Source organism: Rhinoraja longicauda, chromosome 8, assembly GCF_053455715.1.
Source record: "Rhinoraja longicauda isolate Sanriku21f chromosome 8, sRhiLon1.1, whole genome shotgun sequence".
In the NCBI taxonomy this organism is placed as follows: Eukaryota; Metazoa; Chordata; class Chondrichthyes; order Rajiformes; family Arhynchobatidae; genus Rhinoraja; species Rhinoraja longicauda.
Window position 1 is genome coordinate 57,050,369 of NC_135960.1, and position 23,364 is coordinate 57,073,732.

The 23,364-nt window shown below is 44.7% G+C and overlaps 1 protein-coding gene and 1 non-coding gene across 5 annotated transcripts in view; both read right to left on the minus strand.

The window, feature by feature from the left end:
- pde1a (phosphodiesterase 1A, calmodulin-dependent) overlaps window positions 1–23,364 on the minus strand; it is a 366,356-nt gene that overhangs the window by 161,652 nt on the left and 181,340 nt on the right. The gene's annotated exons all lie outside the window — the stretch shown is intronic.
- LOC144596406 (U6 spliceosomal RNA) lies at window positions 1,719–1,824 on the minus strand. Its single transcript, XR_013547601.1, has one exon. It is a non-coding gene; the product is annotated as a U6 spliceosomal RNA (small nuclear RNA).

The following is a 23,364-nucleotide window of genomic DNA, read 5'->3' on the forward strand; positions in this document are numbered from 1 at the left end:
ACTTTCTAACTTGTAACCTTCTTGCTCAGAGTGGATATCAGAGATTCCAGTGTTCACTGGCCAGAGTTCTCTGTTGACTTAAATGCATGATTGCACGATTGTAAGCAATAGGTGGCAAGTCTTCCTGCTGGGAGAAAAAGGTTAATGGTGAAGTCATGCATGGCTGACTGCAGAGCAAAAACATATTGAATAGTAAACTAGCTGTGATAAATGTGATTTGGAGATATCATCCAAAAGCTTCCTCCTTGTTTCCAAAGTCCCCAAAAACTATGCAGTTGGGAAATTCCAGAACAGTTTACAATAATCTTTTCACTGGTAAACTCTGAGATGAGAAGAAGTGAGGGTGGTGAATCTTTGGAATTTTCATTCCCAGAGTGCGGTGCAGTTAGTCCGAGTTCACTGAAACGGAGACCGAAAGACTTCTAGATACGAAAGGAATCAGAGAATGTGTGCAAAATGCAGGAAAATGACAAGGTTGTAGGAGTTCAAGTATGATCTTGATGAATGGTGGAGCAAGCTGGAATCTTCTTCTCCTGCTTCTACTTCACATGTCCTTAGAAAGACAATAAATAGTAGTTCTCTTGTGCGTTATATCAAGAAATCAGGAAATACTGTTGTGATTAGTTTTTATAAATATCCAGAGTTGCTGGTGGAAGTCTTGCTTAATCTTGGAGGACAACAAAGAGAGCCGTCAAGGCTACCTCACCCGGTCTGCATGGGATTCTAATCCCACAACATGAGGACACATGAGGACACCATTCCAGTGCAGATAGACACAAAAAGCTGGAGTAACTCAGCAGGACAGGCAGCATCTCTGGAGAGAAGGAATGGGGCATCTCTGGAGAGAAGGTTTCGGGTCGAGACCCTTCTTCAGACTAGTTAGGGAAAAGGGAAATGAGAGATATAGACGATGATGTGGGGAGAAGCTGGTGGAGGAAGGATAGAGAGAGGAAATGCCAGGGTTACTTGAAGTTAGAGAAATCAATATTCATAGCACTGGGCTGTAAACGGCCCATGCAAAATATGAGATGTTGTTCCTCTAAGTGCAGTGCAGATCCTGATCTTTCACCACAACTTTTGCTGAAAGCCCGGAGAAAGCATATAAAAAACCGTTTTCACTATTTCTCACTAGTTTGTCTATAAGTGGCCTCCTTTTCCGTCATAAGTTTAGAAGCACACTGACTGCGCCAAACATCTGCAGAGGTTGAGATTATTGGACCGGTCATCATTGAAAAATGCACTAAGCTACATTTTCTTCAATACAAAATGTTTCTCACTGGAATAAATTTGCATGATTATGTAGAAAACAAACAAGTGAATGGGGCAAAGGTTTAAATTACAGCACGAGAAGATAGTGGCGTTTGATCAATTAGAATATATTGGAAACGGGATCTTCAGCCTATCGAGTCCATGCCAATCATCATCTCCTGCTATCCTACCCTCTCATCCAACCCCTACACATTTGGGACAATCCGCAGAGACGAATTATCCTACAAATCCACAGTTCTTTGGGGTGTGAAAGGAAACCGGAGCACCCGGAGGAAGCCCATGTGATCGCCGGGAGAATGTGGGAACTCCACACAGACAGCACCTGAGGTCAGGATCGCACATGGGTCTCTGGCACAGTGAGGAAGCAGCTCTACCTGCTGCACCACCGCGCTGTGTTTTCATAAATTATGAGGAAACCAATGGACCGCAGATCAAAGACAAATTGATTGAATGATTGAAAAATGCTTTATAAATTTGCATGTCTTCCTTGCACAGGGGCCATGCTCATCTTCTCTCTAGAAGTCCAATGTCAGTGTGTGTTCTGCTGGAGTAAGCCCAAAGTCTCCCTTTAGACACAAGCTCATAGCAATAAAACACCACTAAAACACCTCAGTCTGAAGAAGGGTCTCGACCCGAAACATCACCCATTCCTTCTCTCCCGAGATGCTGCCTGACCTGCTGAGTTACTCCAGCATTTTGTGAATAAATCGATTTGTACCAGCATCTGCAGTTATTTTCTTATATAAACACCACTAAAGAACACCTATGGCATTTAACAATATGGGAAGGCTGGAATTGTATGTATTTTGACCACGTCAATTTGTTTGATTGATTAAATAATGCACAAGATACCTGGGAAACAATGATAAAATTTCAGCAGGATCACAATTTTAATTGAAAATTTCTAATCCTTGCTGTTTAATGAAGATTGCCAAGACTGCTTTAATAATCAAAACATCGCCCCTGTGTGAGTCACCTACCAAATCCACTCCGCCTCACCATTAATTGAATCTCTGATACAATCTCTTCCAGGTTACTCTCCACTGTGGCGTGTTGTCAGAGGGCTAGGAGGGTGGTCATTATCCACATCACTAGTTCAGTTTAGTATAGTTTAGTTTACTGTCACGTGTACCAAGATACAGTGAAAAGCTTTTTTGTTGCGTGCTAGCCAGTCAACGAAACAACTGTGCATGATTACAATCAAGCCGTGCACAGTGTAGAGATACAGGATAAAGAGAATAAGGTTTAGTGAAAGATAAAGTCCCGTAACGTCCGATTCAAGACAGTCAGAAGGTTTCCACTGAGGTAAATAGTAGGTCGGGACCACACTCAAGAAGGGTGATTAAATGGTTCAGTTGCCTGATAACAGCTGGAAAGAAACTGTCTCTGAATCTGGAGGTGTGCGTTTTCACACTTCTGTACCTCTTGCCTGATGGGAGAGGGGAGAAGAGGGAGCGAGTGGGGTGAGACTAGTCTTTGATTATTCTGGTAGTCTTTGATTATTCTGGTGGCCTTGCCGAGGCAGCTTGAAGTGTAGATAGAGTCAATGGAAGGAAGATTGGTTTTCGTGATGGGCTGGGCTGCAAGATATCTCTTGCAGTGTATCTCTGAGACACTGGGGGCAATGCAGTAACTGCAACTGCAAGATTAGGATGGGGTTGTAGACAAGGCATTGCATACAATGTAATAATTCTCCCTGAGCTCCATAAAATTGTTATTGCTTATCAGTTAATTTCAGTTTAATGTCTACATTATAAAATATTTCAAGAATAATTGATACTTGAAGAGATTTTTCTGCATGTTGATAGTGGTGCATAATTCCAGTTCATCAAATACAGAAACCAATTTTGCTTGGCTAATTTGTCTGCAAAGTTAGAATCAATCAAAATGGAAATGAATGTCATTAATATTTGTTCATGATATCAGCATTTCACTCTGCACTAAGGAACCTAATCATTAAATACATAAATTTGGCAGGCCAGTTAACTACTATTTTTTTACAGGTAATCAAGCTGCACATATAAAGTTTGCAATGATAATTAAGATGTGGCTAAACACGTGATTTTGTGCTGATATCATTGTGTTACATATCAGAACCACATGAAGAAAGAAATATAAAAGTAGAGATAATCGGTGGAGAAAACTACGAGTAAAACTACCAGTCTGAAGAAGGGTCTCGACCCGAAACGTCATCTGCCTGTATTGCTTTTCTCCAGAAATGCTGCCTGCCCCACGGAGTTACTCCAGCTTTTTGTGCCAATCTTCGGTTTAAACAAGCATCTGCAGTTCCTTCCTACACTAGTAGAAGGTAATTACGGGAAAGATTTCTCAACCAGCCAGAAAATACAAATGTAATTTAAAGAATGCAAAATTCTATTCAGAAACATTGAGGCCCTTGGATACAGGCCCTTCAATCCAATGCACCTATGCCGACTAAGGTGCCTTCTTGATCCAGTCCCATTTGTCTGCTTTTGGCCCATATTTCTCTAAAACATTTCTACCCATGAATCTGCCAGGTGCTATCCTAGGCCTTTATCCTGTAGTTCACACAGAAATGTAATGCCAACATCAAGTCACTTGGGCTCCTTTGTTCACATTGAATAGCAGCAGGCTTAGTCCAAATCAGTTGGTTATTTAACATGCAGGCTTTAAGAAAGTACTCGAACCTTATCTCCCAACCAAACATAGATAAACTAACTTAAGAGTTAAATTAATGGACTAATAGCCAGTGAATTTGGCTATTGATCTACAGGCATCAATTTGAATCCCATCAAAGCAACTGGGGAACTTAAATTCAAGTAATCAGATAAATCCAGAATACAAATCTAAGCAAAACACAATGCGTTGGAGGAACTCAGCGGGTTAGACAGCATCTGGGAAGAGAACGGACAGGCAACGTTTCAAGTCAGGAGCCTTCTTCACTCTGAAGAAGTACCTCCCACTCCCTCCCACCAGAGGCAGTTTCTTGTGCCTCCATAAAATCGTGACATAAACATTGATAAAAGTAAAACCACTGGTTTGTTGAGAAGATCCAGAAAAGGCAATATGCCATCCATGTCCAATATGTGGCGCAGTGGTAGAGGTGCTGCCTTACAGCGCAAGAGACACGGGTTTGATCCTAACTACAGCTGCAAATTTGTACGTTCTCCCCGTGACCACCGTTCCCGGTTTTCCCCTTGTGCTCCGGTTTCTTCCGACACTCCAAAGACGTACAGGTTTGCAGTTTAATTGGCTTTGGTAAAGATTGTAAATTGGTCCTAATGTGTGCGGGATAGTGCTAATGTAAGGGGATCGTTGTTTGGCACGGTCTCGGTGGGCCGAAGGCCCTGTTTCTGGACTGTAAATTCAAAACTAAACTAAGCTAAACTAAATTGTGAATGCAGATATAATAGTGTGACTTCCTCTAGAATGGTTCAGCAAAGATCAGTGTTGAGGATGGAGTTCGACATGCACATTGCATCCTCAAACAAAAGGAGTTGGTCAGCAAGCACATGGTTACCCAGCACTGAGGAAGATCAGACCCCAACTCAAATTGGGGAGAATACCCTGGATATTGGATCTCAAATGTCCAGCAAAAAATCTCTCAATGGGGTCTGATCTTCCTCAGTGGGGTTATCAGTGTAACACTGTTGCCAATCTAACCTCTTACATGCTTCGACGCATATGGGTGCAAGAAGTTATAAATTATTCTGAACTCTTACTTCTAACAAATTATGTTTTCAGGGATTTTGGAAACTAAAAGTCAATTCATGAGTTTTATAACATAATAATATTTTGGCTCCAACGGTATTTAATATGATTTATATCTTCTTGAAGTTGGAGCAGTTTTCTTTCTTCAGGCTATTTCATTATCTGGGGATCTATCTCGTTTGCTTTAAGTTTAGAAAGGAAATACAATTTTCCAACTAAAGTAACTCAAGACATAGTCTATCCTAACAACTCGGCCCTTTCAGGTTTTTTAGATAATGTGTCATCAAATATCTTAAAAGAAAATAAACAATTCAACATGGCTGCTTCCGAAATACACCAGATACAGACATACATTATCTCACTTGGAATTCTAGTCATTCAATTATTCATCTCTTAACCAAAATGAGTCTCAACTGTCATTAAAAATCACAGATAAAGGCAGAAATGTCTGGACATATTTAAACAAAAGACTTCAAGGGCAAGGTACAAAGCAAATGAAGAAGGATCTCGACCCGAAACATCACCCATTCCTTCTCTTCAGAGATGCTGCCTGTCCCGCTGAGTAACTCTACCATTTTGTGTCTATCTTCAGTTTAAACCAGCATCTGCAGTTCCTTCCTACACAAATAATTACCTTTTAACCTCTTGAACGAACCATAACATTTTTTCTAGACAAGTGAGAAAACTATCTGCCACACACTGAACTAAATATTAAGTTCCTTATTTAGTTTTGTTGAGAAAACGGCTCGATTTTCCAGCATATTCCCTAATGATAAGAATTGCTCAATTGCGAGAGAGAAAATGTTAACACGTTTGAAAATGACGATATTTGACGGTCTATGAAATTATCTCTTCGAATGTGGAGGCTCATTATCTAATTTGGGTGTTGTAAATGCAATCATAGCCCAGTTTCCAAGAAACCCAGTAAAACAAGTTAATTAGCATTGTTAGGAAATAGGAGAACAAGTCTCTGATGGTGGATGAAATTTGGCAGTAAAAATGAAGGCATACGGTCAGCCAAATTTACAGTTTGTGATTAACGATTAAAAAATTGCTTAGAGTAGTAGTTCATCAGCATACAGTATATGCATTTTCTACCTGACCATTAATAAAATCTACTGTTTTTGCAGTTGTAACAGAAAATGTCCACACTAGTTAACTACTGTATTCAAGTAGGATTTTGACGGATAACTAAAATAGCACACTAGATTTGGCATTTTATTGTTACCTAAACAAAACCTCTGAAATTAAATTACCAATGGAAAAACAATGAATGGATTTCAGAATAAATGCACCTTCCATTTAACTTTGAATGAAACCACAGTTAAATATATGCAGTCCGTGCAAATGGTCTGATTATTCCAGAAATACTCAGAAAAATACAGTAATATTACATAGTAAAACGTCGGGAGGAACTGCAGATGCTGGTTTACACCGAATTTAGACACAAAGTGCTGGAGTAACTCAGCGGGACAGGCAGCATCACTGGAGAGAAGGTGATGTTTTGGGTGAGACCCTTTCTTCAGACCGAGAGTCAGGGGAAAGGGAGACTAGAGATATGGAGAGGTAAGGTGTGTAAACGACAGATCAAAGCAGATGCTGGTGATAATAAAATGTAGAATGGTTCATTGATAGCTGAAGGGAAGGTGACAACGAGGCATACAATCAGAAATATTTAATCAGGAGGACAGTAGAACGTCGGAGAACTGGGATGGGAATGGACGCAGAGAGAGGCTTTTCTCTTTTGTGTCCATCTTACATAGTAAGATAATGCATTGTGATTATTTACCAACAGAGACCTGGATCCAAGCACCTTTATGACTAGCTTCTTGTGGAGCTGTGCTTTCTCCAAGATCTGTGCAGGTGAAGAGTACAAAATGACTGTAACCCATGCCAGTGTTGAAAATGCCTCCAAAAAGAGATACTGCATTAATGCCTCTCTGATGCCAGTTCATTGGCTATATTTAAGAGGGAGTTAGATGTGGCCCTTGTGGCTAAAGGGATCAGGGGGTATGGAGAGAAGGCAGGTACAGGATACTGAGTTGGATGATCAGCCATGATCATATTGAATGGCGGTGCAGGCTCGAAGGGCCGAATGGCCTACTCCTGCACCTGTTTTCTATGTTTCTATGATCATGCTGAAAGTAGTGGATTGCAGCACAGGCAGAATTTTAAGTTACAGTTATGATTTATACCTTTGGTTACACTGCCAAATGCAGCACCTTTATCATGCAAGAATATAGAACATCCCATGCACACACTTAATAACATCGATTATACTCTGAGGCATTAATGCAGTATCTATTTTTAGGCATTTTTTGTTCCAATTATCTCGGCCCTGCTAAGACCACAGCTGGACAATTGTGCCCACGTGTGGTCTCCCTGTGAGAATGGAATGCCTCCTTGTGATGGGGAGTTCAGTAAAGGTTTGCCAGATTCCAAGAATGGAGAGTTAGTCTACGAGAAATGATTAATCAGGAGCATCCTACACTCTCGAGAGTTTTGGTGATATCACTGAAATTCCTAAGGGGGTTGATAATACGGAGTTTATGTTTCTCCTGGCTGGAATTAAAGGTCACAGACTTATAATAAGAGGTCTGACATACAGGAAAAAAATGGCAAGAATATTTTCACCCAGAGGGTGGTGAAACTTTGCAATATGTTACCTTTTATGGCTGGAAAAGGCTTGGTTGCTTAGTATATTTGAGACAGAGACAAATAGAGTTTTAGATGTTAAAGAAAATCAAGGAATGTGGGGTACGTAGCACTGGTAAGAGATCAGCCATGATTTTATTGACCAAGCGGGTAGACAGGGCTGAATGTCTTACTCTGGTTTCATCTTTATATATTCAACTCTCAGCAGCTTTTGGGCAGGTGTGAGAATGTGCTGCAAAAAAAGAGGCCTGAAGTGCTTTAAATCCCAGATCTCCTTGAGAACTCATCTGGCAGTCTCCTGACTAGACAGGCTTCAGTAAAGGGAAAGCTGCTCACTTTGACAACACTGCTTTCCTCTATCAGTCAGGCGGTTCATTTAAGGTGGCAATTTCCCCTGTTAAACAGCTTGCGCTTGCATTTCTTTCTGGCTCCATGGTGAACAAAGGAGAGGGACATCAGAGGTACTGGAAGTGAGCCTCCACCTTTTCTGACTTGTTCATATCATATCATATATATACAGCCGGAAACAGGCCTTTTCGGCCCTCCAAGTCCGTGCCGCCCAGTGATCCCCGTACATTAACACTATCCTACACCCACTAGGGACAATTTTTACATTTACCCAGCCAATTAACCTACATACCTGTACGTCTTTGGAGTGTGGGAGGAAACCGAAGATCTCGGAGAAAACCCACGCAGGTCACGGGGAGAACGTACAAACTCCTTACAGTGCAGCACCCGTAGTCAGGATCGAACCTGAGTCTCCGGCGCTGCATTCGCTGTAAAGCAGCAACTCTACCGCTGCGCTACCGTGCCGCCCTAAGGAGCAAAGGAGCCAGTAAAAATAGTCATAGAGCCGTAAAGCATGGGAACTGGCCCTTCGACCCAACTTGCCAATGCCAACCAACATGCCCCATCTAAACTGGTCCCACCTGTCTGTATTTGGCCACAGAGAACACATGGTTCAGAGAGATCAACTGTTAAATGCTATCAGTGCAGAAACACTGGAGTGTAGTAACACAAACAGAGCTGTATGCATTGCCATCTGGAGGCTTTGGCTTTCCTGAAGGCACGGTGGCACAGTGGCACAGTAATAAAGTTGCTGCCTTACAGCGCTAGCAGCGCCAGAGACCTGTGTTCGATCCCGACTACGGGTGCTGTCAGTATGGAGTTTGTACATTTTCCCCCGTGACCGCGTGGGTTTTCTCAGAGATCTTCCGTTTCCTCCCACACTCCAAAAACGTACAGGTTTGTAGGTTAATTGGCTTGGGTTTGTATACTTGGTATAAGTGTAAATTGTTCCTAGTGTGTGTAGGCTTGTGTTAGTGTGCGGGGATCACTGGTCAGTGTGGACTCAGTGGGCCAATGGGCCTGTTTCCACGTTGTATCTCTAAATTAAACTAAACTAAACTAAAGACTAGTATCTCTGGTGGTGGAGTGCATTCCATTATAAAGCACAGAGCACCAAAAAAGGAATCACCTCCCTGCATCTTAAGGAGTTTTATCTTATGCGTTCCCAACCATCATCCTTTTTCTTTTCAACCTTTTCAACTGGAGGTACTCTCCAGATATTGAGCAGTCATCTCCAAGAAACAATCCAACTTAAATCAAATACATTCTGTAATCGTATCAGGCATTGTATATTTAACCAATAGGTTACATTTGACATAGAATGCACAAGACAATAGATCAGTGCTTTTGTCCGCTATCATTCATTCTGTTTGAATTGTCAAACAACTGCTATGCAAGTCTCGGATTCAAACCTCCCTTTAGAGAGGCAAATGTTCCTATAAGAGGCAGTCACCCATCCATGAATTCAACATCTGGAAATATTGTGCAGTACATGACCATACCCTTCAGCCCACAATATCTGTAACGAACATGATGCCAAGGAAAGGTGTGGAGGCTTTGGAGAGGGTGCAGAGGAAGTTTCCCAGAATGCTGCTAGGATTAAAGGGTTTCATCTACAGGGAGAGGTTGGATTGACTCAGATTGATTTCTCTGGAGCATCGGAGGTTTGACGGGAGACTTGTTAGAAGTGTATAAAATGTATTAGAGGCATTATTTATAGGGTAGACAGTAAGAACCCTTTTCCCATGACCAACACTGGAGGGCATAGCGATAAGGTGAGAGAGGGTAAGTTTAAGGGGGATGTGCGAAGCAAGTTTTTTCACACCGAGTAGTAGAGGCCTGGAACGCATTGCCAGGGGTGGTGGTGGAGGCAGATACATTAGTGGCGTTTAGGAGGCTTTTAGATAGCCACAAAGAAGTACAGGGAATCCATAGAAACATAGAAACATAGAAAATAGATGCAGGAGTAGGCCATTCGGCCCTTCGAGTCTGCACCGCCATTCAATATGATCATGGCTGATCATCCAGCTCAGTAACCTGTACCTGCCTTCTCTCCATACCCCCTGATCCCTTTAGCAAAAAGGGCCACATCTAACTCCCTCTTAAATATAGCCAATGATCTGGCCTCAACTACCTTCTGTGGCAGAGAATTCCACAGACTCACCACTCTCTGTGTGAAGAAATGTTTTCTCATCTCGGTCCTAAAAGACTTCCCCCTTATCCTTAAGCTGTGACCCCTGGTTCTGGACTCCCCCAACATCGGGAACAATCTTCCCGCATCTAGCCTCTCCAACCCCTTAAGAATTTTATATGTTTCTATAAGATCCCCCCTCAGTCTTCTAAATTCCAACGAGTACAAGCCCAGTCTATCTGGTCTTTCCTCATATGTAAGTCCCGCCATCCCAGGGATCAATCTGGTGAACCTTCTCTGTACTCCCTCTAAGGCAAGAACGTCTTTCCTCAGGTTAGGAGACCAAAACTGCACACAATACTCCAGGTGCGGTCTCACCAAGGCCCTGTACAACTGCAGCAGAACCTCCCTGCTCCTAAACTCAAATCCTCTTGCTATGAATGCCAACATACCATTCGCTTTCTTCACTGCCTGCTGCACCTGCATGCTTGCTTTCAATGACTGGTGCACCATGACACCCAGGTCACGTTGCATCTCCCCTTCTCCCAATCGGTCACCATTCAGGTAATACTCTGCTTTCCTGTTCTTGCCGCCAAAGTGGATAACCTCACATTTATCCACATTATATTGCATCTGCCATGCATTTGCCCACTCGCCTAATCTATCCAAGTCACTCTGCAGCCTCCTAGCATCCTCCTCGCAGCTAACACTGCCACCCAGCTTCGTGTCATCCGCAAACTTAGAGATGTTGCATTCAATTCCCTCGTCCAAATCATTAATATACACTGTAAATAACTGGGGTCCCAGCACTGAGCCTTGCGGTACCCCACTAGTCACTGCCTGCCATTCCGAAAAGGACCCGTTTATTCCTAGTCTTTGCTTCCTGTCCGCCAACCAATTTTCTATCCACCTCAACACTGAACCCTCAATACCGTTATATGGATCATGTACAGGCAGATGAGAACAGTTTAATTTGTTCGACGCAAATATTGCGGGCCAAAGGGCCAGTTCCTGTACTGTATTGTTCTATGTTTTATGTTCTATGTTCTATATACCAGCTACCAGAATGTCCAACATTAGTTGGACTTTAACAATCCATAGCACAATTAGTTAATGTATTAGGAAATGCACAACAGCTGAATTATTTTGTTGCCTGAAGTATTTGTTATACTGCTGTCATCACACTAATCTAGTAACTGTATTTCAATGCTACTATTGCCAGGGCCCCTTTTAACTTTAGAACTTATGAACGTTTCAGAATAAGGAATGAAAAAATGCAATTGCACATTCTGATTCTGGTCAAGGATAACAATGTTCCTTGCATTATTTAACTCCTGCTGACCTGGGCATTCCATTTAACAAACCCGCCGTGGCTTTTGGGCCTGTAATTTGCTGCACTCAAGATAGATCTGCTACAATAGTTGGTTTATTAATAATGCATTATTCTTTCACGGCAGCAGAAAATTTATCATTTAAATAAAATTGCGGGCAATGCGAGAAGCATTGAACAGCGCACTGATTTATCTGTTCAGGCCAATCAGTGCTACCATTCACACTTAAGCTGCCAGCCAATGTGCACATGCAACTTCAAATGTCACAACATTTTTTGTTATTTTTTCAAGGTACATGATAGCAATAATGGCAATCATTACGTGTTTTTAAACTGACTTTGAACTGATTGGTTTGTGAGTCCACGACAGTGGGTAATTAAGAGTAAACTACATTGTTGTGGAGCTTGAGTTGTTCACAAAGCCAGGTTTGATAAAAAAGTAACAACATTTCCTCCCTCAGGAACATCAGCAAGCCAGATGGCATTTTATGACGATCTGACATCAACATTATGTTATTCTATATTTATTTAAATAATTTAGTTTGAACTCATGCCTCCATATTATTATTCCAAGCCTCTGAATACCAGCCCTGCAACTGAACACCATTGACACTACAGTAAAACTTTGATGATCTGCTATCTAATTTGCTGGGAAATCCAATGGATTAGTTCACCGGGTTCTGTTTCCTGCAGTCCCCTTAAACTCACTGAGGCCCCTTTTCCAGATTCTTTTTATAAACAACGGGGCCTTTTTTTAAACCCACTGGAGTCTTTCTCCCTCTTAAACTGACCAGAACCCTGATTTTCAATCTCCCTTTAAACTCTCTGGGGCCTTGTTTTCTATGCTCACTATAAACTCACAGGGACCCGATTTACAATGCTCCCGTTAAACTCAATGGAGGCCTGTTTCTTGGCCTCTTTAAGTTCACCAGGGTCCTTCCTGTTTGTTACCTTTTTTTCTAAGGCTAATCAGTAATCTCTTTGAACTCAATTGCTTGGCTGGAAAATGTATTCAAATGTACCTTTAAAAAAAAGTGAATTAGAAGTGTATTGGAGTTCCACATAGGCTTCCGACAGTACTGAAGCTCTACCAGCCTGGCGCCAGCAAAGAGCCAAGCTGCTGGGTGATCAGGGTTTTACTGGATTCCCAGGGTCTCTGATATCCTTTGAACTTATGAATTCAGGAGAAAAAGAAAAAATGCAATTACGCAGCCATCACAAAGTAAAATAAGTTGTTAACACACTTGTTTAATAAATTTGCTGGCGTTACCAGCAATATCCACATCGCTTTGAAATAATTAAAATTGTGTGACACCTGTATTCTATGCTGCCTACTTGCTGACAGCTTAAACCTTTATGATAAATTAAGAATACGCAGGTTTCTTTTCAATTTGCACCACATTTTATCTTCAACATTTTATGTGGAGCCACAATGAGTAATGAATACTCTCCCACAGTGTAATATAATTTTATAGAGAAAAACGTTGATACAGGTTTACCATGCCTTTGCAGCCTTTGATGGCAGAAAATTAGAAAAAGCATGCATGAAGCCAGCAACAGAAAGGTATCCTACTGATTCTTTCAATACTATTCAATACCTGAATATAGTGAGTTGAATAGTTAAAGGGATAAACTGCGCAATGTTGCAGATGAGTAACAAAATCTCCTCCTCACTGACCCTCAACACTGGTGCATCCCAAGGCTGCATGCACGGCCCACTGCTCTACTCTCTTTACACCCATTTCTCTGCAACTTAGCAAAGTTCCAACACCATCTATAAATTTGCAGAGGGCGCCAGGGCAGCACAGTGGTGCAGCGGTAGAGTCGCTGCCTTACAATGTCAGAGACCCGGGTTCGATCCTGGCTATTGGTGCTATCTGTACAGAGTTTGTACGTTCTCCCTGTGTCTGTGTGGGTTTTCTCCGAGTGTTCTGGTTTCCTCCCACACTCCACAGGTCTGTAGGTTAATTGGCTTTGGTAAAGTTGTAAATTGTCCCAAGTGTGGAGGATAGTGCTAGTGGCCGGGGTGATCGCTGGTCGGCATGGACTCAGTGGGCCCAAGGGCCTGTTTCCACACAGTGACTCCAAAGTCTAAAGTCTGAAGGCCAAAAAGCCACTGTTGTTGGCTGAATTATGGGTGGTGATGAGTCAGCGTGCAGGAGAGCGAGAGAGAGAGAGAGACACACACTCACACACACATCTGGTTGAGTGGTTCCCCAACAACCACTTGCTCAACATCCAAAAAACCAAGGAACTAAGCAATGACTTCAGAAAGGGGAAGTGGGGTGACCCTGTGCCTGTTTCCTTTGGTTCTACCACGGCAATGGAACACTATGGACTAACCCATAACACCATGGACTTGGTTTCTAATTGTGGTTCCACTAATGTCTTATTTTTTGCCATCTTTTCCTTTTCACTGTCTTGTAGAATTTATATGTAATTTATGTATAATTTATGTTGCAGTGTGTTGCCTCAGTCCATGTGCGTGTGAAGCTGCTGCAAGCAAGATCTCCGTTGTACCTCTACCCTTCTACGCTTGTGCATATGAAAATAAACTCGACTGGACCTGACTTATAGAAAAGGATCAACACAGCTACCCAACTCCCCAGCCCAAATACTTTATGTCAGAGAGTCATAGTCATAGAGTAATACAGCGTGGAAACAGGCCCTTCGACCCACACCGGCCAACATGTCCTAGCTACACTAGTGCCATCAGCCTGCGTTTGGTCCATATCCCTCCAAACCTGTCCTATCCATGTACCTTTTAAAAGTTGGGATAGTCCCAGCCTCAACTACCTCCTCTGTAGTATCAATGTCAGAATGATTTGAACTATTAATGTGTTATCATTAATGTCTGAAAAATAATGATTTCCAGTTTTAGTGACAATTTTTAGTGTTACAAACTAATCACTGTTGATGATTGAGAAGGATATCGTTAGTATGAATAATAAGTATGCATCTTCAATTGATTTCTGCCTATGACTTATGTGTCTCCCTGTATATTAGATATGAATATTATCCAGAAAAAAAATCGCTGTGAATGTGTTCTGAACTACTTGTGCTGCTATTGTGTGTACTTACTCAATTATATATTTCTGTAATCTCTTTATCTCACTTCTCAATAACCTGCAAAATTTTTCACTGGCATCTGATTGTGATTGAGCAAGAATTAAATTAAAGTATGATTGGGTATTTTACAATGCTATAGAGAGTGCAGATTTTGATTAAGCAGGATAAGTAATTCTGAACTTACGCCTCCATTCTCTCAGTCTTGTGAAGGTTGACAGCTGCATCTCTCCAAGTCCTAGTGATGAAGGTTCCCGTTGAGTATTTAACAGAATGTGAAGTGCTCAAATGTAGCTTTGAGCCAGGAGATCTGAGCAAGTTACACATTTGTATAAGGAACTCCACCAAATCTTTTGCTGACAACGTATTGAATCAATGGAGTGTTCATTTGTGTGTTGGGTGCTAAGAATCAAAGCGAAAGAGGGGCACAGTGGCGCAGCGGTAGAGTTGCTGCCTTACAGAACCAGAGATTCGATTTGTGTTCGATCCTGACTACGGGTGCAGTCTGAATTGAATTGAAATGAATAAAGTATATAAAGAATAAAGAATAAAGTATTCAATTCAATTCAAAGTCTGTACGGAGTTTGTATTTTCTCCCTGTGACCGAATAGGTTTTCTCCGGGTGCTCTGGTTTCCTCCCACACTCCAAAGATGTACAGGTTTGTAGGTGAATTGGCTTCTGTAAATTGTAAATTGGCCCTAGTGTGTAGGATAGTGCTAGTATATGGGGTGATTGCTGGTCGGCGCGGACTCGGTGGGCCGAAGGGCCTGTTTCCACGGTGTATCTCTAAAGTTTAAAGTCAAAGGTTCATGTGCATCCTGGCCCATTTACTTTCCTTTTGTTCGGGTATATTACTGATGCTGGATCAAAAGTCATATTTCAGACATAATGCATGGCAATATACTTATTAGGTATTCTGACTTAGATGAGGTGCAAATTCCTGCAGTTAATCATTGAATCATCATCACCGGGTGGCGCCACCAGCACTGGCTGCCTTGCCAACAGTCTGCCTGTCCTTTCTACTGTTTTTATTCTTTTAAGTATGTGTTAAAAGTATGTTTTAGTGCTTCTTGGTTTGTTTAATGTGGGGGAAACCTTTTTTTCAATCTCTTGCCTCGACTGAGATGCGATTTTTCTCCGTATCGTATCTCCGTCCCCACTGCGGCCTAACATCGAGGAGTTGGCAACCTTTCCTGGAGACCAGCCCGGCACTTCACGCTGCGGGCGTGGCGTGGGCTTTAACATTGCGGAGCTTGCGATCCTTTGCCAAGGATCGACTGTGGAGAGCTCCAACCGTGGGGCCTGTGGACTTTAATATCGTGAAGCCCGCGGTCTCTGGTAAGGAGAGGCCGACCCGGGAGCTTCATATCACGGACAGTTTTTTTTAACTGTCCCAACGCGGGGTGTTTCGATCATCCCGATCCAAGGGCCTCGGACAGTCGGCAGTGGCGACTGCGGATGGTTCAACCGCCCTGACCGTGGGTGAACAAAGAGGAAGGTGATTGAAATTTATTACCTTCCATCACAGTGAGGAATGTGGAATCCGCTTTGGTGGATGTTTATGTTAAATTTTATTTTATGTGGCTGTGTGTCTTGTTACTTTTCACTTAGTATGGCTGTATGGTAACTCAAATTTCACTGTACCTTAATTGGTACATGTGACAATAAATTGATCTTGAAATCTTGAAATCTTGAATACTTCAATTCCCAACATAAAGCTCGTGCCCTTGCCACCCATCCATCCTCCTCTCATTGACTTAGACTGTGGTGTGCAGTTCGCAGTCTCGAGATTCTAAGTTACCTTGACTCGTGCTTCCAAAGCGAAAGGTTTCTGTTATGTCAAATAGCTGAAGTAAATGCTAGAGGAGGCACCTGGGGAATTGATAGTGGGTAACAGGGAAAGAACATTGATTATAAATAATTGTTGTGGATTGATATTCACGGAACCTGAAAGCACATTGTGAACATGACACTGAGAGACACTAAAAGCATCCCAATAATAAGAGATAGTGAAGGGGCCTTAGATGGGGAAGAAATTAAGACAATTTCTAATACTAGAAGTCACTGAAATCCCCATCCCTCCCTCTTCCATCAGCAGATCTGACTATTCTCAAAGATGATTGCCCTCCCTATTCTTCACTTTATATTTTCTTCAGTTCACTTATACTATATTATCCTGCTTGGACATCATCCCAGTGCTTGCTGGCCTACAGTGAATCACACTTACAATTTAAATTCTTATTCTAGCGTTTAAATTCATTAATTTCTTTGCCCCTACCTGCCTCTTTGTTGTTCTCAATTTCTTGATGACTTGTAGGTTTGTAGGTTAATTAGCTTCTGTAAAAATTGTAAATTATTGCCAGTGTGCTTTACTTTGCTAGTGTTAGTGTACTTTGGTCAACATGGACATGGTCTGCTGTAGGGCCTATTTTCACACTGCATCTCCAGAGTCTAAAGTCTAAAAGTTAAGGGAAGTCCTCAATTGGCCATGTAGGAAGAGGAAGAGGTTGAGTTGAGAGGTTGAATGTCATGATTAAATACTTGAGAATTTCTTGCCATGTCGAGGCAGAAAATAAAAAGATTCAGGAACTACAGGGTGATAGGTAGCCCTGGCATGCTGCACATTTCCAACAGTGTCCATGTTCAATGAAGTTAGTTTAAGTGTACAAGTAATTCAGAGAGAACTATTACCTGGACCACCGTGACATAAAATAATTGATTAAGAAGGCAAATCAACCTTGCAAAACAGCCACTTCAATCTTTCTTTCATTCAGGTTAATGGTTTGCCGCTTATCCAGACAACACTTTATGCATTGGCAGTATAAGAAAATAACTGCAGATGCTGGTACAAATCGATTTATTCACAAAATGCTGGGGTAACTCAGCAGGTCAGGCAGCATCTCGGGAGAGAAGGAATGGGTGATGTTTCGGGTCGAGACCCTTCTTCAGATTGATGTCAGGGGGGCGGGACAAAGCATTGGCAGGATGGATACAAGGTTTACAAAATATTACGCATCTTGTTACCCTACGGGTTTAAGATCCTGTAAACAGGCAAGTGGATTAGTAGTGTGCAATTGTAATATGATGAAAGATTAAATAGATTGGGACTTTACTCATAATAGTTTAGCAGACTGGGAGGTGATCTTACTAAACATTAACAAACATTGTGAACCCAGCCCATTCACTGCTAAGCTGCTGATGTACATTGTACTGGCCTTCATTTCAAACTATTTCTACTTGGAGCCAGCATTCGATAATTTCCTTGCCCCTACCTGTCCCTTTGTAAAAGTCTCCATTTCTTTGCCAAAGTATCCATTTCTCTGACTCTGATCATTGTGAACCAGTCCTTCCTAGAAGAATCAGGCTAATTCACATTCAGAAAATTGATTCAATCTGGTCCACATATTTGACTATGGCCACCATAGATATTGGCCACAATAGATCAAGCAGTCATTTTGTGCATAGAGACCTTTTGATATGGGGTCATGGACAGCACATGTGTAGGAAGGAACTGCAGATGCTGGTTTAAACCGAAGATAGACACAAAAAGCTGGAGTAACTCAGTGGGACAGGCAGCATCTCTGGACAGAAGGAATGGGTAACGTTTCGGGTCAAGATTCTTCCTCAGACCAGTCCTTCCCTCCAGAGATGCTGCCTGCCCCGCTGAGTTACTCCAACTTTTTGTGCCTATCTTCGGTTTAAGCATCTGCAGTTCCTTCCTACACCTTCCTTCACCTCAACATTGATGGATGTAATCAGCTACCAAGGTCCAAAGCCATGGGAAGACACAAAGAACCAGAGTAGCTCAGCGGATCAGGCAGCATCTCGGGAGAACATGGATAGGCATCGCTTTGGGTTGGGACCCTTCTTCCGACTCATGGACAGGTGACCTGGGTTTTGGGTCAGGAAACTGCTCCCACTGACCCCCCCCCCCCCCCCTCTCCTGCTTCCTCCTCTCTAGGACGGGAGATCTGTGGTGTGTTTTCCAAAGCGGGCTGATGCCGGTTGCAGGAAGTGCTACTGTAAGGAGGCCAACATTTCTCAGAGGGATGTTGCTCTGTGACTGACGGAGGTTCTGCAGATGTGTCTAAAGTGAGTTTGGGTGATGATGCTCTAACTGATTTCCAAACTGATCTCCCGGTGGCCGAGCACTTCAACTCCCCCTCCCATTCCAAGTCTGACCTTTCTGTCATAGGCCTCCTCCAGTGCCATAGTGAGGCCCGCCAGAAATTGGAGGAACAGCACCTCATATTTCGCCTGGGCAGTTTGCAGCCCAGTGGTATGAACATCGACTTCTCCAACTTTAGATAGTTCCTCTGTCCTTCCCGTCCCCTCCTCCTTCCCAGATCTCCCACTGTCTTCCTGTCTCCACCTATATCCTTCCTTTGTCCCGCCCCCCTGACATCAGTCTGAAGAAGGGTCTCGACCCGAAACGTCACCCATTCCTTCTCTCCCGAGATGCTGCCTGACCTGCTGAGTTAATCCAGCATTTTGTGAATAAATACCTTTGATTTGTACCAGCATCTGCAGTTATCTTCTTATGCTCTAAAGAATGTTTGAATATTTGACAAGCTGAACAACACGATTTCTAAAATTGAACCATTCAATGAGAAGAAGCAAAAATGGCCAATGACAGGACATTACTGCTGAGAACTAGAGCAAAACACAAAGTGCTGGAGGAACTCAGAGGGTCAGGGAACATCTGTGGAGCAAATGGACAGATGATGTTTCGGGTCGGGTGTCATTTGTTCTATTCCTCCACAGATGCTGCCTGACTTGCTGAGTTTCTCTGGCAATAGACAATAGGTGCAGGAGTAGGCCATTCGGCCCTTCGAGCCAGAACCACCATTCAATGTGATCATGGCTGATCATTCTCAATCAGTACCCCGTCCCTGCCTTCTCCCCATACCCCCTGACTCCGCTATCCTTAAGAACTCTATCTAGCTCTCTCTTGAAAGCATTCAGAGAACTGACCTCCACTGCCCTCTGAGGCAGAGAATTCCACAGATTTACAACTCTCTGACTGAAAAAGTTTTTCCTCATCTCCATTCTAAATGACCTACCCCTTATTCTTAAACTGTGGCCCCTGGTTCTGGACTCCCCCAACATTGGGAACATGTTTCCTGCCTCTAACGTGTCCAACCCCTTAATAATCTTATATGTTTCAATAAGATCCCCTCTCATCCGTCTAAATTCCAGTGTATGCCGGCCTAGTCGCTCCAGTCTTTCAACATACGACAGTCCCGCCATTCCGGGAATTAACCTAGTAAACCTACGATGCACGCCCTCAATAGCAAGAATATCCTTCCTCAAATTTGGAGACCAAAACTGCACATAGTACTCCAGGTGCGGTCTCACTAGGGCCCTGTACAACTGTAGAAGGATCTCTTTGCTCCTATACTCAACTCCTCTTGTTATGAAGGCCAACATTCCATTGGCTTTCTTCACTGCCTGCTGTACCTGCATGCTTCCTTTCAGTGACTGATGCACTAGGACACCCAGATCTCGTTGTACATCCCCTTTTCCTAACTTGACACCATTCAGATAATAATCTGCCTTCCTATTCTTACCACCAAAATGGATAACCTTATGGCGAGTCCGAAAACTTGTTGGTTGTAGAAGAAGTTTATTGCAGCCGCAATATTCGAATACAGAGTTAAACAACAAGGTAAAGGACAACCATCAAAAACTTACTGTCTTCTTCGAAGACTTCGCCGAACTGAACATTTCGGGCGCCAAAAGCGCACATGACCACGCTGGCCAATCAGCGATGTCGCTCTCTGGACCAATCCCCATGGTCGCGCTCACACGTGACCTCGCTGGCCAATCTGAGGGTTCGACGACCCGGACCATTCTCTATGGTCGCTACATGACCCCCCCCAGAACCCGAGGTACGGAACCTAGCAGGGAGCCGGATTTCGCGACCATAACGAGTACGGAGAGGGGCAGCCTGAACCACAGGAGCCGGGGGTTCCGGACTTGGAGGAACTGCCGGAACGGGGGGTCCTGGAGGAACTGCCGGAACGGGGGGTCCTGGAGGGACTGCCGGAACGGGGGGTCCTGGACTGAGCGGAACTAACGGAGGTCGGCCTCTCCTAGGGGTCTGGCCGACCAGGACTGGTTGATCCGGATCCAAGTGTGCAGGTTTGAGCCAGGACACCGAGACGAGCTCACTCTTGCCGCACATGTCTAAGGTGAAGGTAGCCGTTCCCTTACTCAAAACCCGGAACGGCCCTTGATAGACCCTCTGCAACGGGGCGCGATGGGAATCTTTTCGCAGAAACACAAACTCACAGTCCTTCAGGGAAGGCGGTTCATGTACCATGGGACACCCATGACGTGAAGTCGGAACTGGAGCCAGGGAACCCACCCGTGCCCGGAGAGATGCTAAAACTGATGGGACTGTAGGCAGCTGGTCTGAAGGGTCCGGAAACAAATCTCCGGGTACTCGAAGTGTCGAGCCATATACTAGCTCTGCGGAAGACGCACCGAGATCTAGCTTAGGAGCAGTCCGGATGCCCAGAAGAACCCAGGGGAGCTGGTCTACCCAGTCCGGGCCTTCAAGCCTTGCACTGAGGGACGCCTTAAGTTGACGGTGGAACCTTTCTACAAGTCCATTTGCCTGGGGGTGATATGCAGTAGTGGGTTGTAACTTGGAACCGTACAGTTCTGCGAGCGCGGCCCAGAGGGACGAAGTGAACTGCGGCCCCCTGTCAGTGGTAATAACTGCCGGGACCCCGAAACGAGCTACCCAATGGAGGGCCAAAGTCCTGGCACAAGACGCTGACGAAATATCAGACAATGGGAAAGCCTCTGGCCACCGGGTGAACCGATCCACCACCGTGAGGAGGTGGGTGTAGCCCCGGGAGGAAGGCAAAGGCCCGACTAAATCCACGTGGATGTGGAAAAAACGAACTGCTGGGACCTCGAACTCCTGTACGGGGGGCTGGACATGGCGCTGGACTTTAGCGGTCTGACAGGGAACGCAGGAACGCGCCCAACCCGCTACCTGTTTCCGTAGGCCATGCCAGACAAACCGAGCTGCTACCAAAGCAGAGGTGGAGCGGATGGATGGGTGCGCCAGCCCATGAATGGCATCAAAAACCCGGCGCTGAAGGGAGGGCGGTACTACCGGCCTGGGACGGGGAAGAGAAACATCACACCAGACTTTCGTGCCTTCCGACCCGCAGGCTACCTGAGCCAACTTCAATCCCGAAGTGGTGGACTGGTATGCCGAAGCGGTTTCCGCTAGAAGCTGCGCCTCCGCAAGCTCCTGGGGATCCACCTCGCAGTCCACCGCCGAAATAGGGGAAAAAGCAGGTCTAGACAGGGCGTCAGCAACGGCATTAAGGTTACCCGCGACATGACGGACATCGGTGGTAAATTCGGAGATAGCAGTCAGGTGCCGCTGCTGGCGGGCCGACCATGGGTCAGACAATTTGAAAAATGCAAATGTTAATGGTTTGTGGTCTGTAAAGGCCACAAATGGGCGGCCCTCAAGGAAGTACCTGAAATGACGAACAGCTAAATAGAGGGCCAGAAGCTCTCGGTCAAATGCGCTATACTTCAGCTCAGCCGAATTTAGTTGCCGGCTGAAAAACGCCAAGGGCTGCCAACGGCCACCGACCTGCTGTTCCAAGACCCCGCCCACCGCCACGTCAGAGGCGTCAACCGTCAGGGCCGTGGGGGCGGAGGGGCTCGGGTGGACCAACATGGTGGCGTCTGCTAATGCTGCCTTAGCTGCTGTAAAAGCCGACTCTGCGGCCGGGGACCATATCAACTCTACCGGTTTTCCCGCAAGGCACTGGAAAAGCGGGCGCATGACCCGCGCAGCTGCCGGAACGAACCTATGGTAGAAGTTAACCATGCCTACGAACTCCTGTAGTCCTTTTACTGTGGTGGGCCTGGGAAATGCCCGGATAGCCTCCACCTTCTCGGGCAAAGGGGAGGCGCCGGCAGGGGTAATTCTGTGCCCTAGAAAATCAAGAGAAGGGAGGCCGAATTGACATTTGGAGGGTTGGATAATGAGCCCGTGTTCTTGGAGCCGCTGGAACACAGTCCGCAAGTGGACCTGGTGTTCCTGCACTGAGGGGCTGGCGACCAGGATGTCGTCTAAATAAATAAACAAAAAGGGTAAACCCCGACCCACACGGTCCATCAGTCGTTGGAAAGCCTGTGCCGCGTTCTTTAAACCGAAAGGCATACGCAACCATTCAAACAACCCGAACGGAGTAATCGTTGCAGTTTTCTGTATGTCCTCCGGACGCACCGGAATCTGGTGGTATCCTCGCACCAAATCGATTTTGGAGAACACCACCGCTCCTTCCAGCCCAGACGAAAAGTCCTGTAGGTGCGGTATGGGGTAGCGATCAGCCGTGGTGACAGCATTGAGACGCCGATAATCGCCACATGGTCTCCACCCCCCAGATGCCTTGGAGACCACATGCAAAGGCGAGGCCCACGGGCTGTCGGACTGACGGACAATTCCCATTTCCTCCATCTTCCTAAATTCCGCCCGTGCCACCACCAGTTTGTCTGGCGGTAGTCTCCTGGCCCGAGCGAAAACGGGAGGGCCCTCGGTGCGGATGTGATGGACCACGCCGTGCTTGGCCGAAGGCGTGTCAAAACGTTGGATGAGCAGCTCTGGAAACTCCGCCAGGATCTCAGCATACGAGTCAGGGGCCGCGACGACGGCCTGGACAGTAGGGCTGGGCGGGGAGGCGATTGTCGGAGCGACGGGCTCCTCTCCGGCGGAGGGTCGGAGGTCGTTACCGCGGACATCAGGGACCAGTGAAAAAGCCCAGAGAAAATCTGCGCCCAGGATCGCTTGTCTGACGTCTGCTATGATGAATGGCCATTCGTTCGTGCGGAGGC